At 45.0% G+C, this 15541-nt stretch overlaps 1 protein-coding gene across 2 annotated transcripts in view; it reads left to right on the top strand.

The window, feature by feature from the left end:
• The first annotated feature begins 1056 nt into the window (after window positions 1-1056).
• Window positions 1057-15541, top strand: part of LOC138300358 (zinc finger matrin-type protein 4-like) — a 1123322-nt gene continuing 1108837 nt past the window's right edge. Inside the window, exon 1 of one of the 2 annotated variants that reach the window (XM_069239631.1) lies at window positions 1057-1601. The gene's annotated coding sequence lies outside the window, so the exon portion shown is untranslated. The remainder of the gene's footprint in view (window positions 1602-15541) is intronic. The other variant, XM_069239632.1, reaches the window with a different exon arrangement.

Raw genomic sequence — 15541 nt, forward strand, 5'->3', positions numbered from 1 at the left:
CACGGAGGCCCTGGGTGAGGGGTGTCTGTGTTTTAACTCCTACTTGCGACTTGTATAAGTAAGGGTGGCGTAGAGGGGAAACATTGATGAAATTTAACCTAAGGGAGGATAGGACGGCATGAGAGAGGGACGGGGAGAGCCGGGAACTCAGAGCTAGATGCTAAAGAGAGGAAAGGGGGGGGGGGGGGGGGGTCGTTGCATGCAAGGGGCGGGTTGGAGGGCTGATCCGTGCGGCTCCAGGGGTACTGTCGCATCCACGGACAAGCTAAAGCGGTGCGTCGTCAGAAGCAGTGACCCTTCAGTGCAACCTCTTCAGCACCTGACTCCGAGAACAGCTCCCGCTCCAGGCGGACCGAGATAAAGTGCTGGAAAGGGGTTGGTAGGCGAGCAGAGGGGATGCCTGAGGGGGCAGAGAAAGACGCGGGAATCCGAGGCAGGAGTTAACAGACCAAAGGGAACTGCGAAAGCACTCAGAGGGGAGACCAGGGAACTGAGAGAAGAGGACATAATATCAGGGGGAAGATGCGAGAGAGCTGAGGGAGGAGTTAACGGGCAAAGGGGAGGTCCGAGATGCGGTAAGTGGGAGAAGGGGCACGAGAAGCCATGAGGGAACTGAGGGGCAGGAGAACTGAAGGGAGAGTGGCGTGTCAATGGCCACTGTTGGAAAATGAGGATAATGCCGCCCTACTCCCATTTTGGTAGGAGTGGTGTCACTCCACCTAATGCACTATTGAAAGGAAGTCTTGTGAAGCAGGTGAGGGCACGGGGAGAGCCACGCGGAAGATAGGCGTGTGTGCCACAGAGAGAAAGGTGTGTGTGGGGCGGGGGGATGCATAGAGTTGGTGAACAAAAGTTGGACAGCGACGTGCTGGAGGTACAGTGAGCCACACAGAAGGTGGTCCTCGAACGCAAACAAACGAGAGAGACAGCTGAGTGGGGGCACTCGCTGGGGACACCGATAGGAAGCTACAGGCGGCATGTAGGGCGGAGTTAACGAGGGAGTGGTGGGCGGGGAATAAGAGAGGGCGGGGCGAGGTGGGCAGAGCCCAGCATTAGGGAAGTGTTGGCGGCTAACCGAGCAGGCGGGGGATGTGAATTAGCAGCTGCGGACGCGGAACAAGTGAAGCCCGCCACAGAGGAGGGGGAACGTGAGACTTCAGAGCATCTACTGGACAGACGGACGGACAGGAGCTCTGACCCCCAGCACCACGAACTGCCACCCTCTACCAGCTGTAATAGACTGACAGCAGCAAACAAACGAACCCAGCACATGCTCTGACATCAACACCCTGCTTCTGGCTCCAGGACAGGTGGGCGGCCGTAGTAGCGCCAAGAAGGATATTGTGACATTTTCAAACTACTCCCCAGCAGCAGCGCGAGCACAGCACAGAGCTCCTGCCCTGCGGTGGAGCCTCGGACACTGACATCTCTTCATCGCCAGGCTCCTGCGAGCGGTCCACACACCCCTGCGGCGTGCAGGGAGGGTCGGTCCCGCAGCTTCACTGCGGCTCTGAGGCTGTCAAGAGAGGGAGAGCACCGGAGGCGGCGCCGAGAGGCGAGCAGTCTGCCCGGGACAGGATCACTCCCAGCTGCGCAGGAAGGTGAGGTGCGTCCCGTCCTTTTGTTGGTGTCTTGGGGCGGCGGAGCAGCGTCTCTGGTTCCCTGGTATCTGGTGTGGGACAGCGCTATTTTCCTGGTATTCTTTGTGAGGCAGCTTGGGGCTCTTGCTTTCATGCTTGGGGTCCCCCAGCTCAGAGTCCATGGTACTCGGGGCTAGGCTCATCGGGCTCTATGGTATGTGGTATTGCACGTCGGTTCCCCCGGTACTGGGAGAGGACACACTGGGGTCTTTGCTCCCGCTGGTCCTACACCGCTGGATCTGAAGTTCGGTGACCCTCTTCCAGATTCTGTGCACTCACCTCTGTTTGTGGCTACGATACTCTGCTGATGAAATACTCTGGGGCTTATAGTCAGTCTCTAAGCTGTAATCACAGACCCATCATCTTTGTGACTACAGCCCACCCACGATGTCAGATCCAGAGACGCGCACTGCCCTCAGCACACACAGACATAGAAGCCGTGCCATGTGGGACACCTTCAGCTAAGTCCAGGCTTAGACAACTTTACATTGCTTTCCGAGACCCGCGGTTTCTATTTTTAGGATGTGTGTGTGTGTGTGTATATATATATGTTTTAAATCCCCAGCGAGAAAATTGCATAACTTTTGTAGAACCAATTGGAAGCCATTCTGGCATTCTAAGCAAGTCTGACTGAGCTGCGACCCATCTTAGACACAACCATGGGCCCCGAGTGTGAACCTTGGACAGTTACTGTCCATTAGGGTCAATCTGAACCAAAACTAGTCCCAGGCACAAGCCACAAAAGTGACCTACACCCTTTGGCAGAGTATTGCTTGGCTAGTATCGTGTTAATTTTGGGATAGATTTGTGTTAAACAAAGCATTGTAAATCTTTTAGGACCAGTAAAATTGGTCAAGACTTGCCCATACTAATACCTTGACCTTTACAGCTCCTGCTCATCGTCAGTTGGTCCCTAAACTACTCACTCACCATTCAGGGCCATGATGCTGTGGCCCTCCCCATGGCTTCTGCTCTCTATTAACTGCTCTTGGAATCCCCCCTAATGTCAGGTCCCCTGATATTCCTCTTCACTCCTATGCCCCATATTTCTTACCCACTGTTTCCGGAAAGTTTTGTCGCCCTCCTGTCAGTGAGAAGCATCTTCCTCACAAGACTTTGAGGCTCCTGTTTCTTTTCAACTCCCAACCTAGTCTTTTCCTCCTAAGGCCCTTACTTGACAACTCACCGACAGATCCTCGAAGCATCCGCTCATTCTAAGGCCCCGCAGGCTCCTGCTCACTCTCAGGTTCCAAACAAGGTCTCCGTTCAATTTCAATTAAAAGGCTCCTGGTCGCCCTCTGTTCTCTGCTGCTCCTGCTCTCCTCCTGTTCCCAGTGGCTCCTACTCACCCACACCTCCTTGGGGCTTGAGTTCACTCTCCGATCACTGATGCTCCTGCTCACCTGCATGTCCCCAAAATATCCTGATCATACACGTGGCAGAGTTATATGTACATAGAGCACCTACGGCTATAAGTGAAACTGCTCTGGGAGAACATTTGATGTGCAGGATAGGACTGAGTTGCAGTAGAGGGGGCCCCGTGTGCACAGAGTATGCACACGTCTGGATAAAGATACGCTGGTAGAGTTGTGTGTGTAGTTTGTGCATGCAGGTGAAGGCTGGGGTGCTCCAGCAGCACTGATATGCAGAACTGTAAGGCCTCGAATGTAATGCAAAGTCAGCTGTATGTACGTAGGATGCTATGAGCCGCTCAGAATGAGATACACTGGTAGAGCTGTGGATATGTACAGAATGAGGTGCACCGATCAAGAACACTGTTAATGTGTGTTAGGTCTGTGGTGCTCTGACTGGGCTGCGTGCACAGGTGTATGTGCAGATCATTATTGGGACAGAATGGGAGTGTGTGCAAATCAATACTGGGACAAAATGGCAGAGCCCCGCAGTTACAGCGCACCTGCTCATCAGGGCTAAAGTGCTCTGGTAGAAGGTGGGTGCATATGGAAAGCCAGGTGAGTCTAGGCTATGAGTGGAACCAATCGGGGGCTATACACAAGAACTGGGGTGAGCACCTCACTCTGGCGCCTTAGGGACTCAGTGCCCAGTCCTGATCGTTCCATCAGTTTTCAGGTGTGTTAATCCAATTACTTCAATGAAAGCACAACAAGACCACCACCCCTAGAATGCATTATGTGAAAACATCAGGACTGGAAAGTGTCCATAATGACATGAAAAGATGTGGTCCCTCCCACTAACAAGAACCCCCTCCATCACTGGTCAGCAAGGCATCCCTCTCATTCCTGGAGGCACGGTGTACGTGCTTCCCACTCTGTGACCGTAGCTCACCCCATCATGTTTTTCTTCAAATTATTTGACCTGTCATTACGTCTAACCCATTATGAAATAAGGATTTCCGGCCCCATCATGCTGAAAAAACCGCGGACTGGGTGTGATACACACCTGGAAAACCTAACGCCCTGAGTGAACCTGGCGCGGCTGCTGCAATCACCGCAGATCTGGCGCGCGGGGGAGCAGCTGCTGCTCGTTGGCTGCGCGCGCTCAGCGGGACCCCTTCCCAGATAGAGCCGGTGTGGGGGAGATCTGGTGCTGCCGTACCGAGACCGGGTCAGTTTCTCCTGGAGGCTGACATCAGTGCTTAAGTTCCAGCACACAGACTTCATGGCTTCTTTCGTGCACGAAGAATGTGAACGCGGTGAGCAAAATATTCACACTGGAAGAATATTTGATACAGGCAGCAGGTCCCCTTCCTAATGCTTTACGTGCCTAGACTCCGCCTCACTCCGCGAAAGTGGAATTGGAAATTGAGATTCAATGAACTCTAGGCTGAGCTGAGCGCGCCCAGAGTACCCGCTGAATGACTGACTCCTTGCTACCTGTTGCCTTTGTACACCTGGCGAGCGTATTTATCAGTAGTGCATCGGGTGCAGTGCTGGCGGGATCCATGGGAGCGAGGGTCCCAATTCAGCCAATCAGGAGCTGCTCTGTTTTTGTCATATTAACACTCTGGGGGATAGGGTCCACACTCCTCCCTTTAATTATGAACCACCGCGCCCCTGCTCTGTTCATGAGACATGTCCCGGCACAGACCCTGAACCATCGATGGTAAGTGGGCTAGTGTCGAAAGTGGCATGTTAACCATTCCCACCTTTTTACCCAACATAACATGTAGGCAGATGTTATAGCCCAAATTTACAGTACTATAGTGAAACTAATTTTCCCAAAATGCAACAGTCAGCCAACTTTCCCACAAGTACTTGAATATATCACACAAGTCATGCTCTTATGATAAAAAAAAATACCCACACCCCCGAATAACGTTTCAGAGGGAGCCCCTGGGTCAGGCTCGCGGGTAACTACAGTGACATTTCCTCCATCGTGCTCATCCCAGTTTGGTCTCATTATTATCGGCCACGCGGGTCTCTGGCGATGTGAAAGGCCGGCTCTTTAAATCTGACTAACCTGCTGGGAGATGAGCATGACTTTAGGAGCTGTCGGAATATTCATGTGCAGCATGGACTTTACCTGTGGCAAACAGCAGCTTCCCAGAAGCAAAGGGGGCTCATTCTATGCTATAAGTAGAATGGTGAATTAGGTTAGTGGAAGTAAGTTACTTTAAAAGGTATTGACGCTAATTTCAAAAATTTGCGTGCGTCACAGTTGAGCATGTAACTATTCCACTTAATGTTCTTTGGATGCAAATGTGACATGCTTTGCAGATGTTCAATAATGTAACTACTAGGAAGGAGATGTTCTATTAATTCGCAAATGCATCTAACTAAGAAGGAGATGTTCTGTTAATTCGCAAATGCATCTAACGTTTTGTTAAAAATGCAGCTTTAAACCCTATCGATTCCTCGTTTAAAAAGTCCTATAATTATGTTAAGTTGTGCCTGTATTTAATTTAGAGTGATTGTTCGGCCTAGATCTGATAGACCCTCAGGCTATATTGGTGTATATGGGAATTCTCATGGACATTTTAAACTAAGGCTCATAAGCTACCTGTAGTTTGTTTACTGGAAAGAAATGCTTCTTTTTTCATGTTCACCCCCACATTTTGGACTGATGCTGCTGGTTTATCGACTCAGAGTGCACTGAGGCCTGCTAACCATACCTCAGAGCCAGTGTCCTAAAGCTTCACAAAGTGTATGGTGAATTGGCTATTCCCAATTGGCAAGTACTTACTTAAGTCCCTAGTATATGGTACCCAGAGTACCAAGGGCATGTAAGCAGAGTGTCCACCCCAGGCTGCAGCACTGATTAATCCACACTCTGTGCGACATGGTACACAATTGCTCCCAGCCTGCAACTGAACACTGGATGGGCAGTGGTAAAACTGCTAGTTCAACTTTGCCACTCAAACTAACTGCAATGCCCTCCCCACTCCCCTTAACAATACATGTAAGTATTCCTTTAAGGAAGGCCTGTTGAGCCAAGCCCTAAGGCAGGGAGCTATATATTATTGAGCGCAGAACATGTATTTTCACATATGTCTCAGCAGCAACACTCCTAAATTGTTGTTTTGTTGTGGGGCTATTATCTCCTGTTGGAAAGTGGGTTATTGGTAGTGGTAAGTATGAACCTACCACTGGCACTAAGGCCACTAACCAAATATAGGTTCAGTAAAGGTCTCAGTAAATGAGCCACTTACTCAACCCTTGGTAGCTGTAATCGAGCAGACAGGCCTAACTTAGGAGACAAGAGTGTAAAGAATCCAAAAATACCCATACAGTAAATAAGCAAGACACAACACACAATAAAAATACCACACCAAATTATAAAAATAGGTTATATTTTTATGAGAAAATAGACACCAAAAGGACAACAATCAAATATAGGGAACCAGAGATATGAATTTTAAAAGAATAAACCCTTTCTAGCACTTAGAAACACAAAGCGCCAACTTTACCAAAATTCTCCAAAATTCAGGAAGTGTTTCCTGAAGTCCTCCTTGCAGGTCCAAAAGGTCTAAAACAAACATCCAAGGGTCTGTAATTTCCTGGTTGGTCCTTGGAACGGAGATATGAATTTTATTGAAGAATATACACTTCCTAATGCTTAGAAGCACTCAGTGCCAACTTTACCAAAATCCTCCAAACTGATCCAATCTTCAGGAGGCATTCCCTGAAGTCCTCCTTGCAGGTACAGATGGTCCAAACCACAAATCCAAGGGTCTGGAATCTCCAGGATGGTCCTTGGAAATTTGGACCACAATTCCCACAATGCATCTAGCCAAATCATTAAAAGTCCACTTGATGCACTCCAGGCTGGGGACTTTTCCTGGGGATGATGCAGGTGAAGCTCTGTTAACCCGTAGCTGCAGGTAGTTCACTCCTGAGTCCTTCTTGAAGCAAGGCACCGTCCCTGGGGCTGTAGTACCAGATTGTACAGCAGACAGCTAACTTAGAAGTGCTGGCCAAGGATGCAGATCCAGATTCCAGTAGGGCAGTCCTTCTTTCTCTCACATATTTATTCCCAGCTCCTGGGCATCAGGAAGGGGGGCACCCAACCAATAGAATGCAGAGCGACGCCTGATGCATGACCACTTCCTCCAAACTATGGCATAATTCTGTCCCAGAAAGCACAATTATTTCAAAATCCATGATGTCTGAAATTCCAGCAGAGCAGTAAGAGCTGACTAAACCATCCTCCAGTGTGGCTCCTTTCCACAGCTGTCGTCCCAACATCAGCAAATTCCATCCTGAAGCCTGGTATCTGTCTGAGGGGTCCAGAGGTGGGGGTTGGGTGACTTGGCATCCCCCTCCTGTCTTGCTCTCCTTTGCAGCTATATGTTTTATTACCCCCCTCCTGCTCTGGAATTCCTGTGTAGCCCCGAGCTGCCCTTCACCAGATAGACTCTGCCCTGGACAGCCATTTATCACGTAATCAAGCTGCTCTGCTGATCCTGTTAGCACTGACCAATCAGAGGGGACCTTCAGAAGGCTGGATTTTGGCTTACAGAAATAAAAGCCTTATAACGTATTTTCTGTACCAGTTGTGATAAATTCACCAATGTCAAATTGCTGGATTTATCAAAACAAATCTGTTAAGTCCTTGAATGACTTTTCTGCACTTTTCCTTACTATTATTACCATGAAATACAATATAGCATTGATAGCCTATGAAGGTCAGTATCTATAATGGGGGAAGGGGGCGGGGGATGAAATGATCACATTTTCCCTAACCAGGGCTTGAATGACTTTTCTGCACTTTTCCTTACTATTATTACCATGAAATACAATATAGCATTGATAGCCTATGAAGGTCAGTATCTATAATGGGGGAAGGGGGCGGGGGATGAAATGATCACATTTTCCCTAACCAGGGCTTGAATGACTTTTCTGCACTTTTCCTTACTATTATTACCATGAAATACAATATAGCATTGATAGCCTATGAAGGCCAGTATCTATAATGGGGGAAGGGGGCGGGAGATGAAATGATCACATTTTCCCTAACCAGGGTTTATAAAACATCTTTTATAAGGCCCCTGCTTATAGTTAAAGGACCCCCTGCCCCTGGGACACCTAGGGGAGACCCTGAGGGTACCTAATATGTGAAAGTAAGGTAGATCACATCACATTTCAAGTGCCCACAGCACCAAAGTTGAACTGGGATACCATTTCCATTTAAATGCAGTCTGCAGAGTCAGGCTGGAATAAAAATGATAGAAAACCTCCCGCAGTAGTGCACACATGCAAAGAGCAGCAATTCTGCTGGGTCTCTACTTCTATTCCCTATTATGTACTAGGGTCTTATAGGTAGTTGGCACCCCCTTGCCACATTTTCTACTAGGGACTTCTAGGGACGGTCATGCAAATGGTTGGAATTTAACTTTTAAAGACAGTCTGCAGGGCAGACCTGCATTTAAAAGGACAGGAAACACACAGCAGTGTACACATGCAAGTGCAGAAATTATGCTGGGCCTCTAATCTCCATGCCCTATTAATTACTAGGGGCCTATAGGCAGATTGTACACTCTTGCCCTATTATAGATGAGGGATTTACAGGGCCTGTCAGGACAATTGGAACGGGACCCTAATACCTACTGTACTCTATTACCTGTGTGTGTTTTAACATAGTGCTTGCCTGTGTCTGGCTAATAGAGCCCAAGGCACAGTCAGAGTCAGTTATCATTAGCAAAAAAAATGGTGATGAACAGGGTAAAAGGATGACTTTGCAACATCTCCAGTGGCTAACACAGAGTTACCGGCTAACTCCTCAGCCCAGCTAATGTCTGAATGGAACTACCGAGCAGGGTACTGTACAGTATCGTATTAATCGTGGCATTAAATCTGACTTGATACCCAAGTTGAATTTAATGTCACTATTAAAGAAATATAACTTTTAGATAGTTGCCTCACACTTTCACTGGCCACCAAACAGCTTTCTGTCCTCCTGGAGAGTAGTCTCCGGACTCAGAAACAATGAAAGCCAGCTACAGGGTGAAGTGTTACCTCCTCTTTGCAGGAAGTCACTCGGGATGTTATCCCAAAGGTGAGATTCAAAGGTGAAACTGCCTTTGGTGGGCAAATGACGGGCACACTCCTGAGGGGCTCCTCTTTGTTCAGGTAGACAGGCTGGCAACAGGAACAGGGAGGGAATACCAGTACCCAACCTGGTTTTCCCATTGGCGTGTAGCCCCCAGGTAGCCACATCTCTAGAGTGGGCTACCTTCTCCAAGCATCCAAGAAAGGGTCCCAGCATCTTGAGAGTGGGCAGAATATTACATTCTGGGATTATCAAATGCAACACATAGCCAGAAAGTCATCACCAAGAAGGAGGGGTCCTGGTAGCCCATTGACTAGTGAACACATCATCCCCCTCAGTGCACTTTCTGGGAATAAATATGGTACCCCTGGCACCCTGAATTTCATATCACTTTGGAACTAGAACAAGGATCAAAGAAGGACTGGCCTGCTGACCCTGGACTGCACAAAGACAGGCTGTACAGTCTTCTAGGCTGTAGCTTGGCTAACAAAGTCAGGACTGTACCTGTGGCTCCTGACTTTGCAGTTACCAATGCTTGTTTGCAGTTGAAATAAAAAATAAGATTTCTTTAAAACTCTGTATCTCCAGAAACCTGCAGTGGGCTTTGCTATAAAGTATACCCTATTTTTATAAATTGGTGTCATGTTTCTTTCATGTTGCGTGTCTTTCTTACTTCTTTGTCTGGTAGTGTTAAATTATTTACACTTGTTCCTTTGTTTTAAGACTTGCTGCTACAACCTATAGCAATCCAGGGTTGAGCTTAAGGTTTTACAATTGAGCCTGATTGAACCCAAGACCATTTTTGAGTGTAGTACACGATAAGGCCGCACAGCCACACTGTATAGTACACCCAAGTCCTCGTATTAAACATCATGGCAGAGTTTAGTTCCCTTTGTCCTGGGTGAAAAATGATAGACTGGAATGCATTTGTGCAATTTCTAGTGGCTGAAATTAATTAGGGCATTCCATCCATCACTTTCCTATTTGTTGAAGTAAATACCCTAAGTGCGATGAGTATGCAAGACCTGCCAACTTTGAAAATCTTTAACCGTGTGTGGGCTAGAGGTAGCATGGCTTTGAACTCAACACCATGTGACCAATGTGGAATGTAAGTGGCGTATGACGTGACCCTGCCCGAGCCAATGCTCCTCCACAATCAGTCTTCTGACCTGCTGCCAATATCCTGGAGAGGTTGTAAAACTTCTAGTGGTTGTCAGGTTTCCAGACCCTCCAAACAATCTGGAAACCTCCTTTGTTTGGCGGGGGGGGAGGGGTTGGGTAGTGATGCTGTGTGAACAAACAAGTCTCAGTGGTTCCCCAGGGAGCCACTGATTTCCATACTTTGGGTAGTAGGGCATAAATACTGACAAGTACCTTATGGACTAAAATGCTATTTTTTCTTGTTTTGTGTTACTTTACCTACTACTATTGTTTTAGCATATCAGACGTATGATAGTCATATCACTACTACCTGCATATATATTAGAAGTTATTCTCTATTAGTCAGGGAATGTTGTTAGTCAAACATGTCGGAGAATCTCTTATCTGCAGTTGATGATTTCGCAGACCCTTACCCTTGCACCCCTAAATCTGTACGCATACACAATGAATAGCATTTTACAATTAAAATGTTATTATTATGCAGTATTTTTCTACATGTCATCTGGATTAAAATAATCACAATAAACAGTCAGCAGATAACATAGAAAGCAGGGCACAGGTTAGGTGAACCCCAATCATATTTCATCAACATCCCAATACTACTAGTCTCTTTCCTACCTATTGTGACTAAATGTTGTCAAACATCATAAATGTATGGCTATATTTATATACTATGATTTAATTATGCCAAGCAGCGTACATTACCCTCCCTTACCTTATGCTGTCATTGGTTCAGCAGTCTGAATTTAGCACCTCTGCACATCTACTTTGCAATTGGTCCATTTGTCTAAGCCCGCCTCGGCACTGGCGCCTTACATACCTATGTCACCAATGTATTTTTGTTAATTCTAGCATCTATCATGTTTCGATAACAATGAAACTATGCTAGCTAATGTGTTGAGGCTTGCTTATGAGAACTTGTTAGTATCTTGCATAGCAATTGATCCTTCTGATGGACATAATTTTGTTCAATCTTTTCACTTATAATCACTAAGTAAATATAGTGTGTTCTTAAAGGGCATTCATTTTTGGCAAATGTAATTATTATATATATATGTGTATATATATATATTCCATTTCTCATAGTTGTAAATATTTCAAGTACGCCTTATTCTTAATGTGTTTTTAGTGTACAAATGACATCTGAGTTAGTTTGGTTACATTCTTTAAATAAAACCACCAGTTTACATATATGTAATGTCCCTAAAAGGCTGGAACTATAGTCAGTGTTAAAATACACAGGTATTGTTTTTAACCAGCAGTGTAGTGGGCATGGAATCTTAACATGAATGATGCAAAAATGAATTCTCCAACTGTGTGCAGTATTGGTTCAGAGCACAGGACCAGAAAAAACGGCCCACAAACTGGCAATTTCGAATTGGCCTATGTGGCAGTGTCAGAGTGCCCAATAGGCCAATACTGGTTGTGGGTACCACCCTATATCTTGTATAAGGAGGCAACCTTCAAAATGTAATATGTGATATGTATTGTAATAAAGCCATTTCAGGAATGTAATATTTAGTTTTTCACGAGGAGTAAAAGAAGACATTTCATACTTTGTACCAAGACTAGAATATATGCAAAGCCATTTTTACTTGCACCTTTTGATTATTAACATTATTGTTTCATTGATAAGGTTTCAGAGTACCCTGTATGATTTCAACACTGTTATTTAGGATTTCAATACATGTATTGCTTTATATTTCTCTTGTACTTCTCTGACTCCTCTAGAAGTTTAAAGGCAGACACTGCCAAATATGAAACTGAATACATGTTTTCAACATTCTAAGATCACGGTCTGTTACACTGAGTGTTCCTTGAATGTTTAATATCTTTCCATGAAAGTTATGGAAATCCATTAAATTCTACTTTTTTCTACTCTTTTTTTTTTTTAACTCTTAAGAAATGAGCTTGCATTCATTTTGTCATGAAAAGCATCTGTGTGTTGTGTGACAATGTCTGAGAGATCATTAACGCACTGCTGGAAAAGCGTACCATAAGTGTTAATATGTGTATATATGGAATCCACTCTAACGAGTGCTCACGTGATTGATGTGAGAAAAATTGTAATGGCATTAATTTGCATGCAAATTCCAAGTACTAGTTATGTTAGATTTAGTAGACAATTTCCTAAATGCGTCAACAATTGATGCAGGAATTTCGTCACTACTAACTGTTTTTTTTTTTTGCCATATCGGTTCAGAAGTGTGAATAATTCTGTCTCAACATCCATGGAATGCCTAATTCTGTAGCACCTGTAAAAGCAAAAAATGCAGGTTATTGAACAGCACTCTTCAAGAATATAAAATCTCTAAGAATGTGATAAGCAAGAAACAATGTATCTGATCCTTGAATGTGTGAACCCTCATTTTCCCATACTTATTGTAAAGTTACTGTTTTAGTCTAAACCACAACCCCCTGTTCAGCATATTCATATAAAAATGCAAGTGAATAAGTTATTGTGTGTCTAGAAATAAACAGACAAGCCAAATTTGCATATATTTGATTATTGAAGCATTTATCAAGGTCAAATCTATGCCTTGTTGGAGAATTGAAATATGGGAATTTTGTAAGAAATTTGAGCGTGGTGCAGTGGCTCGGATGAAAACATGGGAATGTCATCTTTGTGGCAATAGATATGGTTGTAATTATTCACTATGAGATGAGGATCTGCCTCATGCGTGGAAGTATGAGTCACTTAATTGGCAAGTAAGCTATTTCTGGCGTTCCTGTCAAAGTCACTAATACATGGTCCTGAGGATGAGAGGCCACCTATGTTGAATGAAAAGATTTGGTATTTGAACAGTCTCTGCTGGGCCCAGGATTTTAATCCTACTCCTCCTCTTAGACACCATCTTCCAGCTAGGTGGCTATCGGGTTACTTTAAGACTCATTTGATAAACTCCTAGTGACTCTGTGTAGTCCATCCACCATGTTCAGCTTCCTTTCAACTAGATCAGGATTCTCAATATCTGAAACATGTTGGCCGTGTACCATTCATACTAAGAACACCACCGTTGTCAGTCCAATTAAGAGCAAGATCAATGTTGACATAATCCAGACAGTCCTGCCTTAAATTCTATCCATCTATTTTGTTGTGGGTTTTCGGAAACAGTTATTTCAAACCTATAACTTTACTCTATTGTAGGTAATCCATTGATCACAACAGCTTCACAGTTCTAAAAAAGAATCCTGTGACTTCAAAAACTCTGTTACCTCGGTTGCAATGATGGTGCTGATGGTATTACTATAGAATCTTCAGACTATTCAGTGCTTAATACTTGATTTGCTTTTCTTCTTCATTTAAAGGGGCTTCTGACTGGGACACATCTTATGATGCTATCGCTCGTTGAACATTTTGAGTTAGCTTCGGAGGCAGCACTGGGTGACTGTACAGAATGGGCTGCATAAAACTGTTTTACTTAATCAATGAACTCCTGTTGCTTCTTTTTCCCCTGGGTAATGGTAGTATGGTCACGACCCTTGTTCCCTTCATAACTAGCATCAATGCAGGCTTCTGGTAGGCTGGAGAAAACTCTGCCTGCTTACCTAATTCTTCTTACACATGCTCCCTTGCTGTTGGTATCCACCCAATCACAGCAGTGATGACAAGTGGGCAGTGTTAGCCCCTCTCGGGCTTTGCCTGCTAAGCTGCATAACCTGTAATCAGAATTTTGCTGGTTATCTGGATTCTTGCCCTCTGGAAGATACAGCACATACATTTTGATACGAAACATTTCATAAGATGTGTGGTTCAACTTAAAACAATTCTTAGCATATTATTTAAAGGTCTCTGTGCTCTATTTTGATTGAGACAAATTGCACTATTACTTAGGACCTTCACTGTTGGCTCTTTTTACAATCCATTTGAGGTGGGCATAAACAGGTGTGAGAATTGGAGGCCCACCTCAGCAAGATGTCAGAACAAAGTAACTTGCAGCCCTGCCACTACTGACCTTTCATGCTGCTCCCATTGCTGAATTCTCCAAAGGCAACTTGAACTGAGCACAGATCCTCTGGTGCCAACACGGACTCAGGAGCTGAACGCGAGCCTGGGGTTCTCTTTCTGAGCTCACAGAACCCACAGCTCGGAGTCTAACAAGAGTGAGAGAGAACCCAGGGCAGTGTTGAGAGGCTGAGACACAATCACTAGAGTTGCATAAATGTATTTTATTGGTGGTCTTTTGGCAGCAAAGCACTGTCCTTCATCGTCATGCCTCTCCCTGGGTCTCAGAGCAGTTATTAAGGACACTAACTTAATGACTAGTCGGCCCTTCTGCTGATGTCTGATGTAGATCCTGGCTGCCTATAGCCACCATAATTTAGGAAGTAGTTGCCAGAGGCCCATGTCAAATGCAACATCTTCAGCAAAGTTTGGGTTTAACCAAAATTGTGTTACTTTCTGGGAATTATTTTCTCATCTAACATTGAATGTATAGATTTAAAAATCCCAGTGAAAAAAGAGCTTTTGGTTAAAAAGTCAGAACTGACAAAATGTGCCATACATATATTGGGAACAATAGGAAGTGGTGGATGCACTTGTGCACATTCCCATTCCATATTTTAAGCTGTGATTAGCTTGGATCAGTAATTGTCGATTTTAGACACAACCATGTGTAAGCCTAGAGCAGCTACTTCCCATTATGGTCAGATTGGAATCAAAAGTGCCCCCAGACACCAGAAAAAAGTGGCATACATCAGTTGGTAGAATGTTACTTGGTTAGGATCGTGGACTAATTTTCAGAGAGATTTGTGGTACATGAAGCAGTTTATAATTTGATGGACCAATAACTGGGACTTATCAACCCATTTACCCTATTATAAAATCAGGACTACAAGTCCTACAATGCAAGGAAAAAAACCTTGCTTGGATGAGCCACTCGTGCATGGACCAAGGAAACTTGATATTTCTATTGGGTGGAGTCTGGAGGCTTGCATGCCTTATAATGCCAGATACCCTAAATATGACGCAAGGAATATTTTGTTTAGGGTAGGGTTATAACTCATTGTTTTTCGCTCACTGTGCCAATCCAGGGAAAGAGCTAGCTACCATCGGCTAATCAGTACTGACCCTGTTCCTCATCAGAACAATCCCTCCCAAACTGCTAGTCAATGCCCCCTTTGAAAAAGGAAGTACAAGCAACCCCAGACAAACGTTGGCATTATTAGACTTATTCAGTGAGGTATAGCTTGGATCCTGTGGCACAGTGAGCAAGGGACTCCTGTCTGAGCATACCATTGTCCACTTAAGGGTGATACATCCAACACACAAA

The sequence above is a fragment of the Pleurodeles waltl genome, chromosome 6 (assembly GCF_031143425.1).
Source record: "Pleurodeles waltl isolate 20211129_DDA chromosome 6, aPleWal1.hap1.20221129, whole genome shotgun sequence".
Classification (NCBI taxonomy): Eukaryota; Metazoa; Chordata; class Amphibia; order Caudata; family Salamandridae; genus Pleurodeles; species Pleurodeles waltl.